Below are 20,813 nucleotides of genomic sequence, written 5' to 3'. Positions count from 1 at the left end.
TGGGGGGAAGAATTAGGACTAATAAAAGGAAACACTTCTTCACGCAACGTGTGATTGGTGTTTGGAATATGCTGCCACAGGAGGTGGTGATGGCCACTAACCTGGATAGTTTTAAAAAGGGCTTGGACAGATTTATGGAGGAGAAGTCGATCTATGGCTACCAATCATGATCCTCCTTGATCTCAGATTGCAAGTGCCTTAGCAGACCAGGTGCTCAGGAGCAGCAGCAGCAGAAGGCCATTGCTTTCACATCCTGCACGTGAGCTCCCAAAGGCACCTGGCGGGCCACTGCGAGTAGCAGAGTGCTGGAGTAGATGGTCTGATCCAGCAGGCTAGTTCTTATGTTCTTATTTATTCAATTGTGGACAGAGCTATTTTTGCGGGTCATCCAAAACAATTATGACTGCAGAACCTCATTTTGCGAAATTCAGTTATCCAAGGCACCTCATTCTTATTAGCATTCACTAGATCTTCCACCATTGACAGCAGCACTGCATGTCAGTATACTGGAGTATAAATCACACTCTTTTGTTTCCATGCCAAGGAGAGCTTTGTCTATTGATAACTGCCTGCTGTATTGTTATTATTTAAAGAAAGCCACATTCCTGGATACTTTTTTTAAAAAACATATCCTTTGCAAAAAAGTATGTGAACTAAGATTTAAAATAATTGTAAAAATATGCCCAGGATGGAACTGTTACGTTTCTAACTGGCTTTTGTTACTGATAGGATCAGTGCAGGAAACATTATCTACATTCTCATTATTTCTCTCTAATTATAGTACGATTGCAATAACAAAGTCTATTCAGAGCTTTGCAGTCCAAATATGCAAATATTTATATCCCTTTGGCAACGTTACCCAAAAAAATCATCATGGGGAGTGAAAAACACTTTTTTGTGCTGTTGAAATTTTTTTGGGAAAAATCAAGTTTCCCTTTCGGTTCAGTTCTAGAGACAATCAGTAGTAGTAATGGGTGCTTCGCTCATGACTAGCATCTTAATTAAGAGGATGAAAATTGTGCCATGAACACATTTAACTCTCAGACCATATTTCAAATTAAAACCATTTATTGGCATAGTAAACAGTACAGATCAATAGTGATCACAGAGTAATACAATCATGGTTGCAACTTAATGACATTACTCAGGCATGTCAAAAAGACAATAAGTGCTTATAATTTGAGTTTGTTGCATTCTTGATCTGTGATATATGTGGTATTACTTTATTGCAGGCATAACTTGCATGAACTAGTATGAGAACCTTTTTATAAGGGAATGTAGTAAAATGTAAATTCTTCTGAACATAAACATGCACTTTCACAAGTCATTAGCCAACAGTGGCCAACAGAAAAAAACATCCCCTGGGTAATTTATCCAAGGGGACTGCAAGTCAAAGGGAATATGGTGTCAGCAAAAAGTTGAAGTTGCCTATGAAAGTACAATTATTCCAAAACAAAAAGACATTGACTTGAAACATCAGCATTTTATGTAGCTGCATGTCTTTATTTTATTGTATATACACAAACATGTTCACTGTTCAAGAGGGAGATTATTTAAAAATCAGCCATGACCTGAGGAGGGAATTAAAGGCTACTTAAACTTGAAGATGCTGGGAATGGAACCTGGTACCTTCTGCGTGCAAAGCAGATGCCCTACCATGACCCACGGCACTGGCCCTGTTACAGTAACACGTCGGAATCAAAATGGCTACTAAAATAGACACGTGTCTACATCAGTAGAAAATTGTCGTCAGTTTTGAAATCAACTTCCACACTACAGTAGAGCATTGTGGGGAGGGGCACCATGTCATGGAAGAAATTTTTGTAAAAATACAGCCTCGAGGACTCACCGGAATTTGATGCAGAAAATGAGAAGGATATCTTGTGTGGAAAGCACTGGAATTTCTCACAATTTCTGGAGCTTGAGGTATGACCAGAAGTCCTATGGTTTTCAATAGAGATTCCAGTGATGCCTACAGCTACCCTTGTCATTTTCTTTATCAGCTTCTGTTGAGTACACAAGGCTGTTTTTCCCCCTTTATTTTCCCCCTGTCACCACTTGCAATAGGACATGAAAAGGGGCAACCCCTGCCTCTGTAACCTCTATCTGTGGGTTCTGTGGGGCAGAACTTGGAATGAGTTTGCAACAACAAATTTTAAAAACGAAAAAATGGTTTACTTTCTGAACATATAACATCAACATTTAACATCACACTTCAAGGTCCTGTTCAGGTTGCATTTTCAAGTCCTTATATTTACAGTCTACTGATACTGCCAAGTCCAATTCTTCTGTGCAAGTGGGTTGGCTCCTGAAGACTTCAAGGGCTTGATGAACAGGATTCAACATGATGAAGGTTTCCAGGAGAACTCTCACCCATTACAAACATAAAAATCCCTTAACAAGGTGTTAAGGGCTTATACAAATCAAGGTCCGAGTCTGGTAGCCTTGTCTCCTCCAAACTACATGAGCTCTGCAGCCTTCTGCTGCTTTGAGTCTCCACCCCTTTCTGGGTCAACCCATTCTGAGCATGGGGGTTACACCTCCACCAGGGAATTGACAGCTCTACTGACTATAGCACTCCTGTGCATTTATACCAGCCTAAAACAGCCCTAATTCCAGCCTACAGTCAATTCATTCCAATTATATCAAATTTGTGAGGGAACAAATCAGTTCTGCATTTGGGTTGGTTTAAAAGTATAGTAAAAATTAATTTGCTTGCAAATATTAGTATCCAAGGCTACTATCCAATCCCCCCATGTTGAGAGTAGATTCAGGGGAATTTATCCAAAGTTAGGGGCCAAACATTATTTGTTTGGGCCCAGGAGAAACTTGCAATGTAGGTTTCCCCACCGTGAACCCATTAGATGATAGTCATTTTTTTTAAAAAAAAATCATTGTGTTTCTCAAGATAATGGACCTTATCTTTTTATGAAAGTAATGAGTTTTTAGTCCAAGTTGCCCCTGCCCAACAGACCAGATCCATATTCCCCTTAATGGGAACTTGCCCTCAGTAAAGTCAGGTTATGAGATGTCACAGGAAACCTTTTTTGGATGAAGGAGCTCCATTCGACTGAAATTATACACTAGGAACATAGCAACTCCGTTCTTAATATCTCCATGTCAGTCCAACAGGTTAAGCCCTAAGTTCTTTTCATGGACAGGCAGAAAATGTCTGTAGCCAGTTGCTTTACAAATCTCTTGTATTTCTAAGAAGGAACATTCAGAAGGGCTGATTCCTTCAGTCATATCTGTAAAAATGTGAGGTAAAAGATGCACGTAATAATGGTTTCGGTCCTGGGTACTTGAGAGATTGCATCTGCCCATATATTCCTGCCTGGCTGCTGAGATCGGAGGGCAAGGCTCACCTGGCTGTCAGAGGGGGGGGGGGCTGGAGGACCTTCTCAACAGTGGCCCCTGTTCTGTGGAATACCCTCCTCCCAGAGGTCTGCTAGGCACCTCCCCTCCAGGCCTCTTTGTCCAGGCATTTGTTTAATTCCCTCCATACTGGGATTTTAGAGGCGGGAGGGTGCTTGAGGTGTCCTGTCTATTTCACACACTTTTAGGGGTGGTTGGGGTGGGAGTTTTTATAACGTTTAATGGTTTTAGGAATGGGTTGTATAGCGATTTTATTATTGTGTTGGAAAGGACCTAATGATGGTTTTAGTTGTAACCTGCCCTGAGATTGCTGTAAAGGGTGGGGAATAAATCTAAGAACATAAGAACAAGCCAGCTGGATCAGACCAGAGTCCATCTAGTCCAGCACTCAGCTACTTGCAGTGGCCCACCAGGTGCCTTTGGGAGCTCACATGCAGGAGGTGAAAGCAATGGCCTTCTGTGGCTGTTGCTCCCGAGCACCTGGATTGTTAAGGCATTTGCAATCTCAGATCAAAGAGGATCAAGATTGGTAGCCATAAATCGACTTCTCCTCCATAAATCTATCCAAGCCCCTTTTAAATCTATATCATATTGTAGGTGAAAATTCAAATATCTGTGCAACCAGTCCCATGTCTTCAGTAGGTCTCTTGTGTTTTTTGAATAGGGTCCTCCACCTGTCAGGCTGCAAGGCTGTCCACATTTGAAATGGAGGGGAATTTCAAGACCAGAGATACTTTGCTAAGAAAAGTCAAAAGTAGGAACAAACCCGTGATCACAACTAAAATAATCCATAGCTACAGTGTTTCAAGGTGTTTAAATGAAACTGTTCAAGTGAAATCTGACAAAGGTAAACAGCTAAGCTATGTATATAGGATAGCTGGATGAAATAGTAAAAAGAAACAGGAAAGTAATGTATAAATGAATAAATTATATCACATGTTTGTTGTACTTTGTCATATACACCAGCATATAGATGCTGTACTTAAAATAAGTTGTCAGTAGATAAACAAACATTGTTAAACCTTTACTTTGGGGATATCTAGCCTCACCTGAGACATCTTGATTACACTTAAAATCCTAAACCTACAATCAAATGTTTTTCCCCAAAAAATTTGGACTCTCAATACAAATTTTTTAGCCTTATTGCTTTGCTAATGATTTGCCGCCCGTGGCCCTTTACAGATTGAGCTTAAGCTATAAAAATATCACTTCTTATTGATCACATGGTTATTAAAGTCAGCCAAATGCCCCATTTATATGTCAAACACTTGTAATATTTCCAGTAAATATTAGAAGAGGTTCATAATACTATTGTGTGCAGTCAAGTTAGAGTGGTCCAGCTTTTCATCACGGAAAAGATAATAAAACTGTCATCAAAAGTTTTATTAAGCATGCCATGCGTTTATGAAGGAAGTCTAACTTCATTTATACGTCTGCCCTACACATGTTGGAGACACATGTGCAGCTGTTTAAACACATGGTTCACGTGTCTCAACAACGTTAGTCACAAGGACCTCTTTCTTTATTGTCATCAAACTTGGTGTCATACACAAAGTTACTCATCAGCAATATTTATTCTTAGCCATTAATGAATATAACCTGCTTGATGTATCTTGAGGGAAACAAAGAACATAAGTCAGCAGTTAAGAGCAAGTGCATAAACCACATTTTCAAGGCTCCTTATCTGCTGCTTTCAAAGAAATCACAGAGGCTCAGGCAGAAGATCCTTAGATCTCCTCCCAGTGTCCCCATTACGCCTTCCCTATAACCAAATCCTTTCCTATCAGTAATCGAACGGAACCTTTTGCCAACCGCTGGGGAGCGTTTTACAGCCCAGCTTCGATTGGCATCCGAGCGCAGGCCTGTGAGCAGAGAGGTGTTTGTAAGCATTTCTAATGGCATTTTGATGTACATGTACAAAATTGATGTCGGAAGGATCATTGTAAAGGCCCAAACAGTGGAATATTGAGGACATTTTCAGGTGGCAGTCAGATTCTAGCTGGGTGAGCCCAGTGTATTTTCTCATGTCACAGTTGATTAGGTTCACAGGGAAGTGGAAAGAGTAAAAAAATTCTCTTATTACTGCAGCAATGCCATATCAGCCTCTTTTCCCTTTGAATGCAACATTAGTTTTTGTCCAGAAATCTAACTGCTTTCTACAGTTTGGAGAATTGTAAAGCCGAAACAATTTTCCCAGCTAGGCTGACCTTCACAGTAATAAGAAATGACTGGAATTTTCTCTCTTATTTCTCAAAGCATTTGGTGTTGGGATGGAGGCAGATAGAGGGACTGTGTTTGTTTTACTGGAGATTATGTTGTGGGCATCTACTTGACACTTTGAATCTAATTTTTTTTCCCATTCGGGAGATTACATGGACTTTGGCACCATCTGACCTGTAGTCAGGAGGCAAGTGTATTGAGAAATGACATTAATGTACTTTAAAACTTTTGTTATCATCACAGCAATGGCATTTTGCTTCTGGCCATTGTAGACACATGGTTCTCTTCTCTTGGGGAGGAATATTTTCATTTACTCTCCTGCAGTTAACTCAGGTGATAACCAATAGTTTTGAGAAACCTGAAAATCTTTACAACTCCAGGAGTAAACCCCAACACATAATGGGACTGGACTGCAGAAATCCACTGCTACTTTGCCATCGCTCTGTTGTGCTGGTGAACTTTTACTGTAACAGCCAAGGGACACAAGGAATATAAATCTGTCAATTGCACACCCATTTAGGAAAAAAAGGCAATCTCCATTGTTCATTGGTCTCCAAGAGTTTGAGCGTGACTTACAGAGGTCACTCCTATGTTACAGAGAATTGGACTGCGCATTGAGTAAAATGAGGTGATAGAGGCCCTTTCCACACAAACCCTCTAAAACATTTCTAAAACGTTTTCAATCTCTCTCCTTTACAATGATGTATGTCTGCACTCACTCCCTCGTTGGTCTCACTCGTCTCTTAAATTGCTGTGCTGAATATTGTAAGAGGAACGAACTGGTAATTAACTATGAAAAAACCAAAATAATGGTCTTCGCTAGAAGACCCCCTAGTCATACATGGACCATCAATAACAGACCCATAGAACAAGTTAACCAGTTCAAATATTTGGGCATAACTCTTACTAGCAACCTTAATTGGGCAGTACATAGGAAATTAGCACTCGCTGCAGCTAACAACAGTGCCCTAGCAATTCAGCGTTTCTTTTTCACTGTGGGCCACCAGTATATACCATCCGCATTGAAGGTGTTCAATGCTAAATGCGGCTCTCAGCTCCTCTATGGAGCACCCTATTTGGATAAGAACTATGAAACAAAAGAAATATAAACACAGCCAGTCCGTTTCTTCCACAAAATTATGGAGCTTACCCAAATTGTGCTTCATATGCAGCCCTATGTTTAGAACTTCGAGGGAACCCAAATATCGCATATGCCACGATGGCCTGGCCTGAGAACTGTCGAGATACTGGCTCACATTATCCCACTATTTGCAGGATCACTCCAGTTTAATTTACACCTCATGCTTTCCGACTGGCCTGCAAATTCTAGGTGGCTGAAACCTTAGTTGAGGGAAAAATCAACACTCTTGGCTTTTTTCATTAGAGTCGTTAGTCCCTCTTTCCCCTATCAGAAGCATATAGCTACCTTGAAAACTAAGCTATTAAGAACAAGAGTATGTCCCGGGGATATGATAAGCAGCTCTTGAGGAAAACGTGTTCCCCTGACCCTGCTTATTCCAATTGAACAAAGGACACATGGCCAATTGTTTACAGTGGATCCACCAACCCTAAATTAAAGGAAAGAGCTTTAACACTGGCCAGATTCAATCTAATGCCTTCTATGCTGCTCTATGGCAGATATCAACAAATTGATAAACAGAGGAGGCTATGTCCATGCAATATGGGTCAGGTGGAGACACTCGATCATACCCTCTTTCATTGTGTAAGGTTTGCAAAAATCAGAGGCCATGTCTGACAATGCTGCTACTTATCCCATTTCTGTATAACAATCTAACTGATGCTCTTAAGATACGTATGCTTTTGAACAACATGGCTCCCACGAGGTGTGTGTGAGAATGTAGCAAAATTTCTTGCCTAACTAATAATAGGCGTGAAGTCTAGATGAATACCAACCAAAGTCTATGTATTATGACCACATATAGCCAGCAGTAATTTTTCTAGCTTCTGTCAGTATCCGATGACGTTTAAGTGAGTTAACTTAGCTGAAGGAATGTCCTATAGTTACAGAAGGACCATGTATATATTTTAGTATTTAGTATTTTAGTACCAGTGTCTATAATTGTGAGCAATAATGGGCAAATTTTGTATGCTGATTTTGTATGTTTATTTTATGCCAATAAAGGCTTGTGATTGATACACTCACTCCCTCAAAACAATTATTAGCTGCCATTAAGTTATTTCCCCCTTTTTTTACTTCTGTGTTGAATCGCTCCTTCAATGCTTGTCAAACTCATGTTGCATTCTATACACCTCGTATACTTGCTGCTTCAAAGATTGCCTCCCCCACAAAAAATTAAAGAACAAACAGAGCAATGCTGCAGATATACAGGCGAAGGGGAACTGAGTGAGCTCAGAAAATGGCTCAGAGGAGGGAGTTCAGGGAAACAGAAACATGGGAAAGATAATCAATAGGTCGCACAGCAACTGAAGACATTTTCAAAATGTTTCAGCCAGAGAATCGTTTTAAAAAGGAGATCCATTTAAAATGCTTTGAGGCTGCAAATAAAATGTTTGGGGGTAAAGAAAAAAAACATTCAGAACTCCATGGGGGAAATGTTTTATTATCTGCCTCAAAACATTTTAAAAGGTCTGTGTGGGAACGGCCAGAGTTCAACCTAGACACTATCACTTAGATTGCAAGGGAAGCTTGCAATTTTTGTTGCTTCTGTTACATAAAAGCCGGTGAGCTTATAATAAAGAAGTTATGTATAAATAGTTTGGCTCTGATAAATAAAATAGTACACATGCAAAGGTGACGTCAAATGGAATGGCTTTTTTTATACAAATTTTATTAATTCTCAATAAAATTACATATAATTGTGTAAAAGAAGAACAACAAAAAATAAGTTAGTCGATACTAGTTCTGACCTCCATCTCCACATCCATCCAAACAATAGCTATCTTATATTCCATTTCTCTGACTAATAGATGTCTTTACAATAATGAATTCGTATCCTATACAAAATCAAAAATACAGTAAAAAACTGAAAGGAAACTGAACTAATGCGACATCCTCTAGAATCAATATCCTCTTCATTCTGAAACTTAAACTCAGCTGCGAGTAAATCTGAGCCATATTACTCTTTCATAAATTCTAACCAGGTAGACTATTTTCTCATATTTTTCTAATGTTAATTCTTTTAACAATTTAAATGGAATGCCTTGATCTTTGGGATCTGGTCTTTGCTTCATATTCATTGTGGACCTTGGATCACATTTCTCCCTTCCAGGCCAGCATTGTGTATCAAACTTTCAACAAGGGCATATGGACAACAGCATTTTTCTGCAGGTTGGCAAAGCATCTGGTATTCAGAGGAATGCCACTCCTGAACATGGTAGAACTATCTTGCTGTCGTGTTATATAGGAAGTCTTCCATTAGTTGGGTGGGGACTACAGCAGGTTGGAGGAGCTTGTGATAGGTGGAACCGGTGGAGTCAGTAGAGCTGCAAAGCCAAGTGCCTCACATTTACTACATGTAGCTTTGTGGGTCAGAGGTTCCTGCCACAAAGCATAAAAGAACCAGACTTCTTTCTCTTAATGAAAATGACTGAAAGATCATGAGAACTGAAGAGAGAACACACTAGAACATCAGTCCACCAGCTTGCAAATATTGCAACTGCTAATCTGTAGTCATTTTTATGGCTTTTGTAAACTGCCCTGAAGGCCTTATAAGATGCAAAGGCATGGTTTTAAAAGCCCCTTGAAATAAATATATACATACACTGCATCCAAAGGAAATTCCTTTAAAATTAATTATTCTCTAAATATATGAACATCCAGATTTTCCTTCCATTTTTTTAAAAACGCTATTCTCTATTCATCCCGATATGACGCTACCCTTATAACAGTAGTTGTTTTAGAATGTAGAAGGATGAGCCACTGGATAATATTTATGTTCCAACTAGTTGCCTGAGCCATTACATAGCAGATCAGTTGTTAAGGACTGGAATAGCAATTGATAATGTAAACACTAGTTTTTCAAGTGTATTAAACAATCTTGTTGGTAGGTTGCTAATGGTGATGGAGGGAAGTGCCGTCAAGTCACAGCAGACTTATGGTGACCCATAGGGTTTTTAAGGCAACAGATGTCCGGAGGTGGTTTACCATTGCCTGCCTCCACATGGACTGGGGGAGTTCTGAGAGAACTGTGACTGGCCCAAGATCACCCAGCAAGCTTCATGTGGAGAAGCAGGGAGTCAAATTGGTTCTCCAGATTAGAGTCTGCCACTGGAATTCATTTTTGATTCATTCATTCATTCGTTTCTATTTGTATGATTCCCTTACAGACTCAGAGCAGCTTCCATCATTTAAAACAATAAATACGATCTGTCTGAATTAAAACTAGTAACTCCTAACCCTAAAACAGATGGCAATTAAAATTCAGATGCCAGTTAAAATTCAAAACAATTTGACAGTAGGGGGAGAGGAGGCCAAGATGGATGGAAAGTCATTGGTTTTCACCGTTGCTGCCTCAATTGTAAGTCTGGCGAAGCAGTGCCATTTTAACCATTGCGCTGGCTGGATGTATCCTTTTCAACAAAAAGAACGATGTGGAATTGTAACTTCATCTACCACATGGTTTTAGAATGCTCTGCTTGGGTCCCAGTGCCTACCTAACAGAATTAGGTAAGCGCTAGGACCCAAGCGGGCCATTCTAAAACAAAGAGGGTCCAGTATGTAATAGATGAAGCTACAGTTCTACTTAGGGTATTTTTTGTTGAAAAGGGTACAGAGTTATACAATATTTACCTCTTGGAGTTTATCACTATCACTTATAATAGTTTAATTGCCAACCCTAAGAATCCAAATGAAAGATCTTGATGCAGAGAATTTAGACAAAAAAGTTTTGCTATTCATCTTGCATAAAATGGAAAGCTAAGGTAATCAGGGATTTTTCCAAGGTCACATAGAAATTCCTTTGCAAATCTGGACGTAAATCTCTAAATGAGGACCAAGCCTTATGTACGAAGCATTAGCCAAGGCTATATTTCTTAATTATCAGTCCTCATATTAAAATGTTACAAAAGTAAAATGCAATTTCTTTACCTTTCAAATTGATGAATGGTTTCTCACTAGTGCACAATAAAACAGTTCCTTTTATAATGTAGTGAGCTTCAACCACTGTTTCAGAAAGTAATGATGAAACCAAACTTTTTTATTTGATTAATTGAATGTAGATTTTATTTCCTATTGGCACTGATAACTTGCACATAGTAAATGAATGGGTGCTTTTAAAGGTTTGACATTTGGCAAAACGATGCTCCTACAAGGAAGAGGCCACTTTTTATTGATCGTACATTTAGAAGAACAAATTGAGTTTCCAGACCTTAATCCTCTAGGAAAAGCAGAAAAACCAGAAGGGAAAATCGCTAGTGTTACACAGTAGGTTCTCTCAACTTGATTACTGGGCAGAATGTGAATCCGATTTTAGATGTAAAGACATTTCTCTCCAAAATAAGCTGTTTACAAGGTACTTTGGTTTATTGTTGCTTGAATGATAGTTAGCAAAGTTCTTCAAAGTGTTGACTAAGGAGACATTCAGAAGATCGCAGGATTATTTTTTATTGGAATAGGATTTGATTTCATCAGGTTCTGACTTATTTGCTTGGCATAATTGTATTGTCTTCCTGTGGAAGCAATAAAGAGAGAAGATATCATTCTGTTTTTACAAAATAACGATATAAAATTTGCTAAATAATCTCCAAGTTGTTTATAAAAGTGTGGGGTCTACTGACTATTGTGGATTTTCCAGTCTGTGTGGCCATGGTCTGTTAGCTTTAGCACCTAAAATTGTGTCCACATCTACGACTAGCTAGAGGTATGCCATGGCAAGTTGTTTTTGTCTCTATGGTACATTAGCCAATCCCAAAAACCTACAGCATCAATTCATGCCATGAAAGCCTTCAACGATATATTTAGGTTCCACTGTTTGTTGTAGAAGCAGGTATTGGAAAAATTTGTTTACCAAACATTTAGCTGACAGGTCAATTTTTTTTTTAATGCATCAGGTTCATACTGTGAAACTACTGTAATTTAGGTATGTTCCACTTTCTTGGAAATCCCATTAATTTTAGTAGCATCTAGTTAACTTCCATATTAAAAATAATGGGACTAATAGATTATAGTAGTTTTTTAAACTGCAACAAATGAATATTACATGGGTTGGGATCAGTGTAAACAATGTCTCTTCAGCCACACCACATAATAATGATTGTCTGCAAGATTTTGTTTTAGGTAGGACTCAAAAACAGAGAGTGAACATGATGTGGCAGTTAAGAGCGGCAGACTCTGAGCTGGAGAACCGGGTTTCATTCCCTTCCCCTCCACATGAAGTTTGCTGAATGACCTTGGGCAAGTCCCAGTTCTCTCAGAATACACACAACCCACATGGAGGCAGACAATGGCAAACCACCTCTGAATGTCTCTTTTCTTGAAAACTCTACCGAGTCGACACAAGTCAGCTGTGACTTTATGGCACTTTCTACCACCGCCACTCAGAAACAAAATATCTACATCAGTGTTCCAATCCTAGAGGACATTTCAGTGTCCCCATCACACACAATCTACTGGAGTTAAAGTACACAATGGTTAAAAACAAGTGCATACAGTGGCATTGTTTCCAGAACTGGACACCCAGACAATGTAGACTTAATTGTGACAAATAACTAACAAACAAAGGGTTTGTAAAATTAGTATAAAGGAGATTACATCTTTCAAGTATACCTTGGGTACATGAATTCAATTAATGAGGTGGGAATGTCATTAGAAATTAATCTTCAGCACCGTCACCAAAGAACAATATTTCAGGATTCTTCTTATGTGGCTACACCTATAGGACATTGGCATTAAGTGGAAAAAAATATTTATCTATCTATCTATCTATCTATCTATCTATCTATCTATCTATCTATCTATCTGTCTGTCTGTCTGTCTGTCTGTCTGTCTGTCTGTCTGTCTGTCTGTCTGTCTGTCTGTCTGTCTGTCTGTCTGTCTGTCTGTCTGTCTGTCTGTCTGTCTATCTATTTGGATTCCGTATTTATTTGGATTTCCCTGGAGGGCTCTAGAATATTTCAAAGAACCCTGCTTTTCCTTCCATTATCAGATTATAAAATTCTGGTTAAACTTTATTCTGTTCTGGGCTTGGTGATATGTAATGAAAAGAGTTTATGATCCCCATAACAAATATACCAGTAGGTGTAAGCTTTTTGTGTAACCTCTATCAGCAAAAAGGGGAAGTTTTAGTGTGAGAGCAGCCCCAAGTAGTTCTACTCCTAATCTTACACTGCTAAGGTCAATTGCTTCTAAGAAAGAGTGCTTAAGACTGATCACATTGAGGCTTTTATTGGATAATGGAATAATGCTTTGGAATTTTGAATGCTACTTTTATATTAAAAAAATAAAAGAACTGGAACCCAAGGGTCAGTATTTGAATATCAGCCTGTCAAAGCAACTCCCTTGACCACATGATGCTAAAGAAGGGGTCCATGCCTTTGAGCCAATATTCTCTCACCCCCACCACCCCCTGCTGCTGCTGTCATGGAAGCACAGAGAGGCTTGTTATTTCCAATCACCCTCTGTTATTACTACCGGTATGTCGATATCTCAATATCTCAATAGAATGCAGAAGTCGGTGTGCTTTGGCTAAGCCTGTGTGAGTGAGTTTCTTTTCTTTCACTTGAAGGAACTGGCAACATGGAAGGGGGCAAGGGAGAAGGCATTGGGTGGCAGTGGGAGGGAGTGGGAAGGCTGGCTCTGGACAGAGGGGAGATGTTCAGGGCAAAGCTATGCTCACTGGCAAATCTGCCCACTTTGGCGGCAAACCAAAATTAAACCATGCTAAATGTGGTTTTGCTTGCCACAGAGAGAATAAAAACTGAAAGCAGGGTGCAAAGAAATAAATTCATTCAAGATATCTTGCTGTGACTGACATTCACCCACTTTACAGCAAACACGTGCATAATTGACCAAAATCAACAGCCATTTTGGGGATAAGGTTTTTGTCAAGTAGAGCCTTAGCATAAAAAGGTGTTACTATGATTAACTCTAGCTGGTTGTAAACATGCAGCCTCTGTGTCAGTTAGGCTGATTCTGCATGGCCCAAAAACAGCAGTGTGAAAATGGTGTAAAAGGGTTTAAAACAGTGTAAAATGGTTTATACTGTTTTCACGCCATTTTCACACTGATGTTTTTGGCCCGTGCGGAATCAGCCTTACTTTTACAGAAAGCTATAATTAGAGACAGAATTGTGGAAGATAAAAAGGAAATTTATCTAAGGCAGAAGCTGTTCTCAACAGGAATCTCTGCATTGTTTTCAGAGTGTTACCTCAAAATCCACCCCACCCCCCTCAGTTAACTGCACAGGGTCATGTTCTCCTCTGATTTCAGAGGATAAAATTTGATTCTTGTTCTGCATTACAAGGAAAGAATTTGAACTGTTGTACAAGCAAGCAATTTCTGTTGCAAAAGCCTGCCTTTAGTGAGCTCTCACCAGCATAATTGAGGCTGTACAAGTTACTGTGTGTCAAGGATTCTGAACCTGAAATCGATGTAGACAATGGCATAACAATGTTTACATGTACACCACTTGCTATGTGGTTTCCTTTCTTGAAAAATCCATGGCTTGCTTAAACATAAGTCTTTAAAACACCTCAGGTCTGAATACGTGGCCACACATCATAGTGAAAAAGAGTTCAGAGGGGAAGGCAAAAGTGCATGGGCCGACTGCCATTTCCATGTAGACCACGAGCCATAGAAAAACATCACTGTGGTTGAGATAGAAATGATTTCCCTCACAGCACCTCACACAGTAAAAATTATCTCCCTTTGTGCTCATATCCAAGTGATTTAACTCCACTGAAGTCCATGGAGTTACAGTACTGTGAAGGCCTTAATAAGCGGAATAAAGCCCTAACATTTTACTAGGTTGTTGGTGGCTTTAGACTGGTGTCTCAGTAAGAGTTATTTCTGAGGTACACCAAAAGGTGGAGGAACCACACTGAGCATAGACAAATAGCAAGTACATGCCAGTAAAAAGTGAAACTCATCAAGGATTTTAAATGGCTCTGCTGTGCTATTATCTATAGTACTTATGAGACCAAGCAGCCTCGTTCAGTACACACTCAAGCAATTTTTAAAAGAAAGGGGGGAAAAAACACACTGGCTTTGTTGTGTTTGCTGCATGTTTCCTCCCGTCTGAAAAGAGATCAGAATCAGACCTGAGAGAAGCTTAGACCTCATATTATTTTTACCACCCAAAAATCCTTGTTTTATAAAGTGAAAAAGATCGCCTAAAGGTTCTATAAATATTTTGTGTGATTCTGGTCAACAGATAAAAGTAGAGAAGGTTTTGATACATGAAGAAATTCATCTATCAACAATGCCTTATGGAAGGGCACGATTCTGTGTACCGGGAGGCAATAATGTAGGATTTAATGAAAAACTTACAGATTTTTCAGGTTGTTAGCACACTTGCTGACGAAAAAGATGTTGTCCTAGGTACACACGCGCCCCAGATAAAGACATGAGGCAAAAGTCTTGGTATAACTAGTTTATTTAAATGGCTGGTTTGTATCATGATTTACTAAAATATGCTAATATTTTAAGGGGATGTCATTGCTAGGCAGCCTTATCATGGCTGCCATTATTTGGGCAAATCTACGCTGGCTATAAACTTGGCCAGTGACTCCTCCAGCTTTATTTATCCTCACCACAACATGAATTTCATCTCCCTGCCCTATTGTGCCATGAGCACTACCTGGTTTGGGGTAATGCTGCTCCTTCCCAATCCCAGCTCATCCTGCTGAAAGAAATGTGACAGACTGTTTAAGAAATGACCCTCTGCCAATGCCTCAGGGTGCTTGCTTGCTCATTCTCCCTACCTCACCTGAACAACCCAACCTATCCCTGCCAAACAGTGGGGGTAGTCTAGCTTAATCCCTCTTGACCCCAGAAGTATATGAAGAAGGGTCATGGGAGAATCATATGATGTAGTGATGTCACTTCTGGGACCATAGAGATTTGGGGAGAGTCACAGATGCAGTGATGGGAAGTGATTTGGCCACATCCGTGACATCACACAAACACACACTGTGAGAGCAGGCAGAGTAAGAGGGCAAGCCGAGGTGCCCTCTATCAGAGTTCTTTTCTGCCAAAGAATGAGCAGGACTCAAGAACATGACTGCAGTGGCTGGTTTGTTGGGGGTGGGGGGTGGGCTGTCCCAGCCAGCTTTGTCCTCTCTGCACAGAAAGTGCTCCAGGGGGGCCTCCTGCTGGCCTAGCTAACCCTGGATTAGCAAGCATTTCTGGAACAACGAACTCTAAAACAGTGGCCCAAGATTCTGCAAGACCTGGTTAAAGGCTATATAAGTAGCCACTTTGATGATAGAGTTGGGGACAGAAAAGAGTACTGACCCCAGGCCAGGCAGGCCCTATTCCATCCCCAAACCCTCAAAATCAGTCAGTCCCTCCAACTATCCTCTTCACTACCAGGTCTGTGCAACTCAGTAGCTAATTACCTCTGCCAGTGCAGGGGATGCTGCCATCATAGCAGATATTTTGAAACCAAGGGAATGAACATTTGCATTTGCTCCTGGGAAGATAGGAGCTGAACTAACATCAGACATGCCCACATCGCTAATGCCTAGAGTTGCGTGCAGGGTTGGGATCCAAAAATTTTAATAACAGGTTCCAATGGTGGTGGGAGTCAAACAGTGGCACAGCCACACACACGCACCTCCAGTCCCTATTGGGCAGGGAGATTGCTTTAGTAACCCCTTCTCGACACTCAGAAAAAATTAGTAACCACTTGTAGAGAAGTGGTGAGAACTGGTTGGATCCCACCTCTGGTTGCGTGCTAGCAGCTGGCACTTAGCAGGAAACTGGAGGGCAGGGATTTGGAAGGTGGTGTTGAGAAACAGTGTGACATCACTGGGGTGCTGTGTGGTTTCTGGGCTGTATGGCCGTGTTCTAGCAGCATTCTCTCCTGACGTTTCGCCTGCATCTGTGGCTGGAATCTTCAGAGGATCTGATAGTAGGAAAGCAAGTGGAATATATATACCTGTTGGAGTGTCCAGGGTGGGGGAAAGAACCATTGTCTATTAACAAGTAAAGGGTGCAATTAGCAAGCTAGATTTACATGTGTTGAGTGGGATCCACCCATTAGCATGTGAGTAACAATGAAGATAGCAAGGTCAATAGGTGAGGGCACCTGAATAGAAGTAGCCTGGCCCTTGTTCCCTTTGATTGTTTACTGTCTATAGTAATCCTGTGTTTGTATGGAGCTGATTAGTCACTGTCTTGACTCTAGTGTTTTTCAACACTGGTAGCCAAGTTTTGTTCATTTTCATGGTTTCTTCCTTTCTGTTGAAATTGTCCATTAGTGTCTAATGAGTGGCTTTGACTGAACAAAAATTTAGTAGAATAGAATAGAACAAAATATGGAGGAGCGAAAGACCCAGGAACCTCTGCTACATTTTGAAGAGCAGTGGCTTGATAATGACAAGGTTTCAATAGCATCCAGAATTCCAGTGCTTTGTTGTTTGCTGTCTTTTTTTAAGGAGCTTAACAAAACTGTATCTAAAATTATCTTGCTGTTAAGGGTTGAAACTGAACTGCCCCCCTCTCCCAGCCCTCTCTAGCATCCCTAATAGACCCCGACAGAGATGCATCTATATCAGGACTTGCCGCTCATTTGGGCAGTAGGTGGCTTGCTGGCACTGAATCGCACGAAAGTGTGTAGAAAGGGAAGAGAGGCTCTCGGCGAAAACAATTTCCACTGCCTTACAGTATTAATCCTTTGACATTCTTTTCATATACAATGCTAGGGCAGCAGGATCATTGGCATGCCGTAGGCACTCAGTCCCTGTTGGTGTGCGTCCTCCAGCGTACGACAAAATAAAAGCAGCCTGTGACAACGTAAAACCAAAACAAATGTTATATTCTGGTTTTGCAAAACCCATTATATATTTTGGGATTCTCCACAACTATTCCATACTATGCTTTGGAGGCATTTTTCAACCCTCGCTGAGGAAATTAGTCCTTTATTCATTTACAGTGACCTCACTTGCCTTCACTGATATTATCATGTAACCAGTTCTGATTGGCCACCTGGTATTATGATGCAATTGGATGCATTATGTTATGCTATTTATTTATTTACATTTTTAATAGTCTGCCTTTCTCATTGGGACTCAAGGAACATTACCTGAAGCAAGTCGTTACAATTAACAGGATGGGATATCCAAGAACCAATGAAATAGAACGTGTGTTGTCCAACCAACACGTTAAATGAGGCAAAATTACATATGCAGATCCAACTTACAGAAACTATACAAAGTATTATAGTCTGCAGTCCCTAATAATTTATCCAAGTAACTCTGTGAATTGTTTTGTACTGTGCTACCCAGTTGCCTGGGTAGAAAAGCCCTCATGAATAATTCAGTTTAGCAAAGTTTGAGGAAAGCCATGAGAGTGGGAGCCTTACTGACCTTCTCAGGAAGACCATTCCTCAGGGTGGGGGCCACCACATAGAAGGCATATGTATGGGCAGTTGCTGATTTGCCCATTTGTAGGTTGGCACCTGCGGAAGACTCTATGCAGGTGAGCGAAGCTGTCATGGCAGTTCATAGGGGGAGAGACAATCTTGCATAGGAGGAGAGACAGTAACGGTCCAAGGTCAGCTAATAGAGTGACTGCATGATGGAAGTAATATGCACGCTCTGTCTAGCTCCCAATAATAGCTGAGCCGCAGCATTCTGCACCAACTGAAATTTCCGAATTGATTTTGATGGGAGACGAATTTACAGGGCATTACAGTGGTCTAGTCTTGATGTTACTGTGGCATGAATCCAAGTGACCCAAATCAGCTGTATCAAGTAGGGGACCATTTTTCAAGCTAGGCTCAGTTGGAAAAAAAGCCTCTCCTTTTTTGCAACTGCATTATCTTGTTCCTCTGGCAATAATGTTGGGTCCAGTCTAAGCCTGAGGCTCTTAAAAGAGTCAGCAGGGGTCAGTTGAACTGCATAGGAAGTGTGGACCTCAATGCCCTTCAAGACAGGCGACCAGGTTGCTGGCTCCAGCAGCCTCTGCGGTTCCTGCCCTTTCCTGGCTCCAGCTGTCTCCCCAGACTCCAGCTTCACTCAGCTGAGCCTGAACTGCACCCACCCTGCCCAGGTTCCCATTGCTACCAAGGCCTCTGGCCTCACCCAGTTTGGCCAGAGGGCCAACTGAGAGCTGGCCAGGCAACATGGGGTGTGGACCACAACTTACAGTTGATACTGACCATCCTCTCCCACAGCTTCTGGGGCCAGTGGAAGGGTGGGCCCAAGACACTACTGGCCCATTCAGGGCTTGGATGAGCCCAACTGATTACCCACAGGCCGTTAGGGGACTAGGGGAAGGCTCTGTGCAAGCTGGGACAGAGAGGAAGAAAGAAAAGGAAGGAGGAAGACAAAAATAAGGAGAGAGAGAGAGAGTTCAGGCAAGAACTGGCCTTTTCATCTGGGTCTACTATCCAATGTGACTCGCCGCCCTCCTCCCCCTCTTTCCTGGGGAGAATTTTAAAGGTGGGGTTGACCGGACGCCTCTATTATTACTATTATTATTACTGCCATTGTTATCGCTGTTTTAAAAGTTTTAATAATTTATTTATTTTCATGTTTTATGTTGTACACCGCCCAGAGCCCCTCGGTATAAATAAATAAAATAAAATAAATAAACTGGCAGGAGAAAGAATGGAAACGAGAACTAGAAGGAGAGCCAGCCTAGCAAGAGGGATAGAGACAGCCCATGGAAGGGAAAAGAGGAAAAGCAGAAGAGACCAGACCCAAAATGTGCCCAGGGAGTTCCCCAGTGGTGGGATCCAAAAATTTTAGTAACAGGTTCCCATGGTGGTGGGATTCAAACTGTGGCGTAGCACCAGTGGGGCTGGGCGGGGCACGACGGGGGTGTGGCCGGGCATTCCGGGGGCGGGGCATTCCTGGGCGGGGCTGTGGTAAGGATGCAGCCACTGCGCCGGTCCTTGGGCGGGAAACGAATGCACGCAGGCGCAGGCTGCCACACACGCTGGTGCACCTCCTGCTAGACTGCTTCAAGTTCTGCGCGCTACTGCTGAGAGGAGAGGCGTAACTAAGGCAAAAATCATGTGGCAAAAATCACCAATTAGTAACCCCCTCTCGGCACACACAAATAATTAGTAACCTGCTCTCGGGAACCTGTGAGAACCTGCTGGATCCCACCTCTGGAGTTCCCCATCTCAGTTTAGCCCACCCCGTGTTGCTAGCTGGTATATACAAAACGTACACATTTTTCTCTCATGGGGCCGAAGAACATTTTCTGGAGGAGAAAACAATTTAGATTGAGGAAGCAGGACGAGGGAAAGAGTTAAACACCCCCTTTTATTTATCTCCTGTGCCAGATCTATTTTAACCCTCAGGTATACACTAAAAAAACACAGTGTATTAATGATAGAAACAGATAAATCAAGATACAGTCTAATTGCTTGAAAGAAAAAGATCCCATACTTGTACTTTGCAAGGCTTGGGGGGATGACATACAGCACAATAAGAACAGCTTCCTACTACCTACTATGCTATTTATTTACTGGACTGTCATTTATAAGATTGTTATAGAAGTCTAAGAAAAAAATCATTGTTTTCCTAATCATTTTACCACCTTATATATTTGTCCAGCAAACATGCCCGAGCCTGGTTATCAAGTTCCCTTTTCTGTGGACACAGGCCGAATCCCCACTGAAAATTTAATCTAGATACAACCAAGTTTCAAAAGAATCAGCACCTTTTCATCCAGGTTCCAACATCCTCACTGCAGCATGTTTCTAGTGAAGACATCTAGGCCTGCCCCTTGGGAGGGTGCCTGCTGTCAGGGGTACAATTGTTAAGCTAGCAGCACCAAAATTTCAGAGTACATTTAGGATACCCTCCTGAGGATACCACCCAGGGTTTGTGAAGTTTGGTTCATGGGAGACAAAGTTATGGACTCTCAAATGTGTCCCATCTCCTATTAGCTCCCATTGGAGTGTTTTTTCAAAAAGGTGCACATACAAGCAGGTCCAGGAAAATCCCGTGATGGGGTGGGGTGGGGTGGGGTGGGGAGGGGTGGGGAGCGCCAGAAACGGGACTGATCTGTGTTCTGCAGTTCAGCAGCAAGGAGATCATGAGGAAACCTGGATATTTTGGGT

The 20,813-nt window shown here is 41.3% G+C and overlaps 1 protein-coding gene across 2 annotated transcripts in view; it reads left to right on the top strand.

The window, feature by feature from the left end:
* The window catches only part of POU6F2 (POU class 6 homeobox 2), a 491,334-nt gene that overhangs the window by 413,896 nt on the left and 56,625 nt on the right, over positions 1–20,813 (top strand). The window lies entirely within an intron of this gene.

The sequence above is a fragment of the Sphaerodactylus townsendi genome, linkage group LG11 (assembly GCF_021028975.2).
Source record: "Sphaerodactylus townsendi isolate TG3544 linkage group LG11, MPM_Stown_v2.3, whole genome shotgun sequence".
Classification (NCBI taxonomy): Eukaryota; Metazoa; Chordata; class Lepidosauria; order Squamata; family Sphaerodactylidae; genus Sphaerodactylus; species Sphaerodactylus townsendi.
Note: the sequence above shows the minus strand (reverse complement) of the source record. Positions and strands in the feature narration are given on the sequence as shown.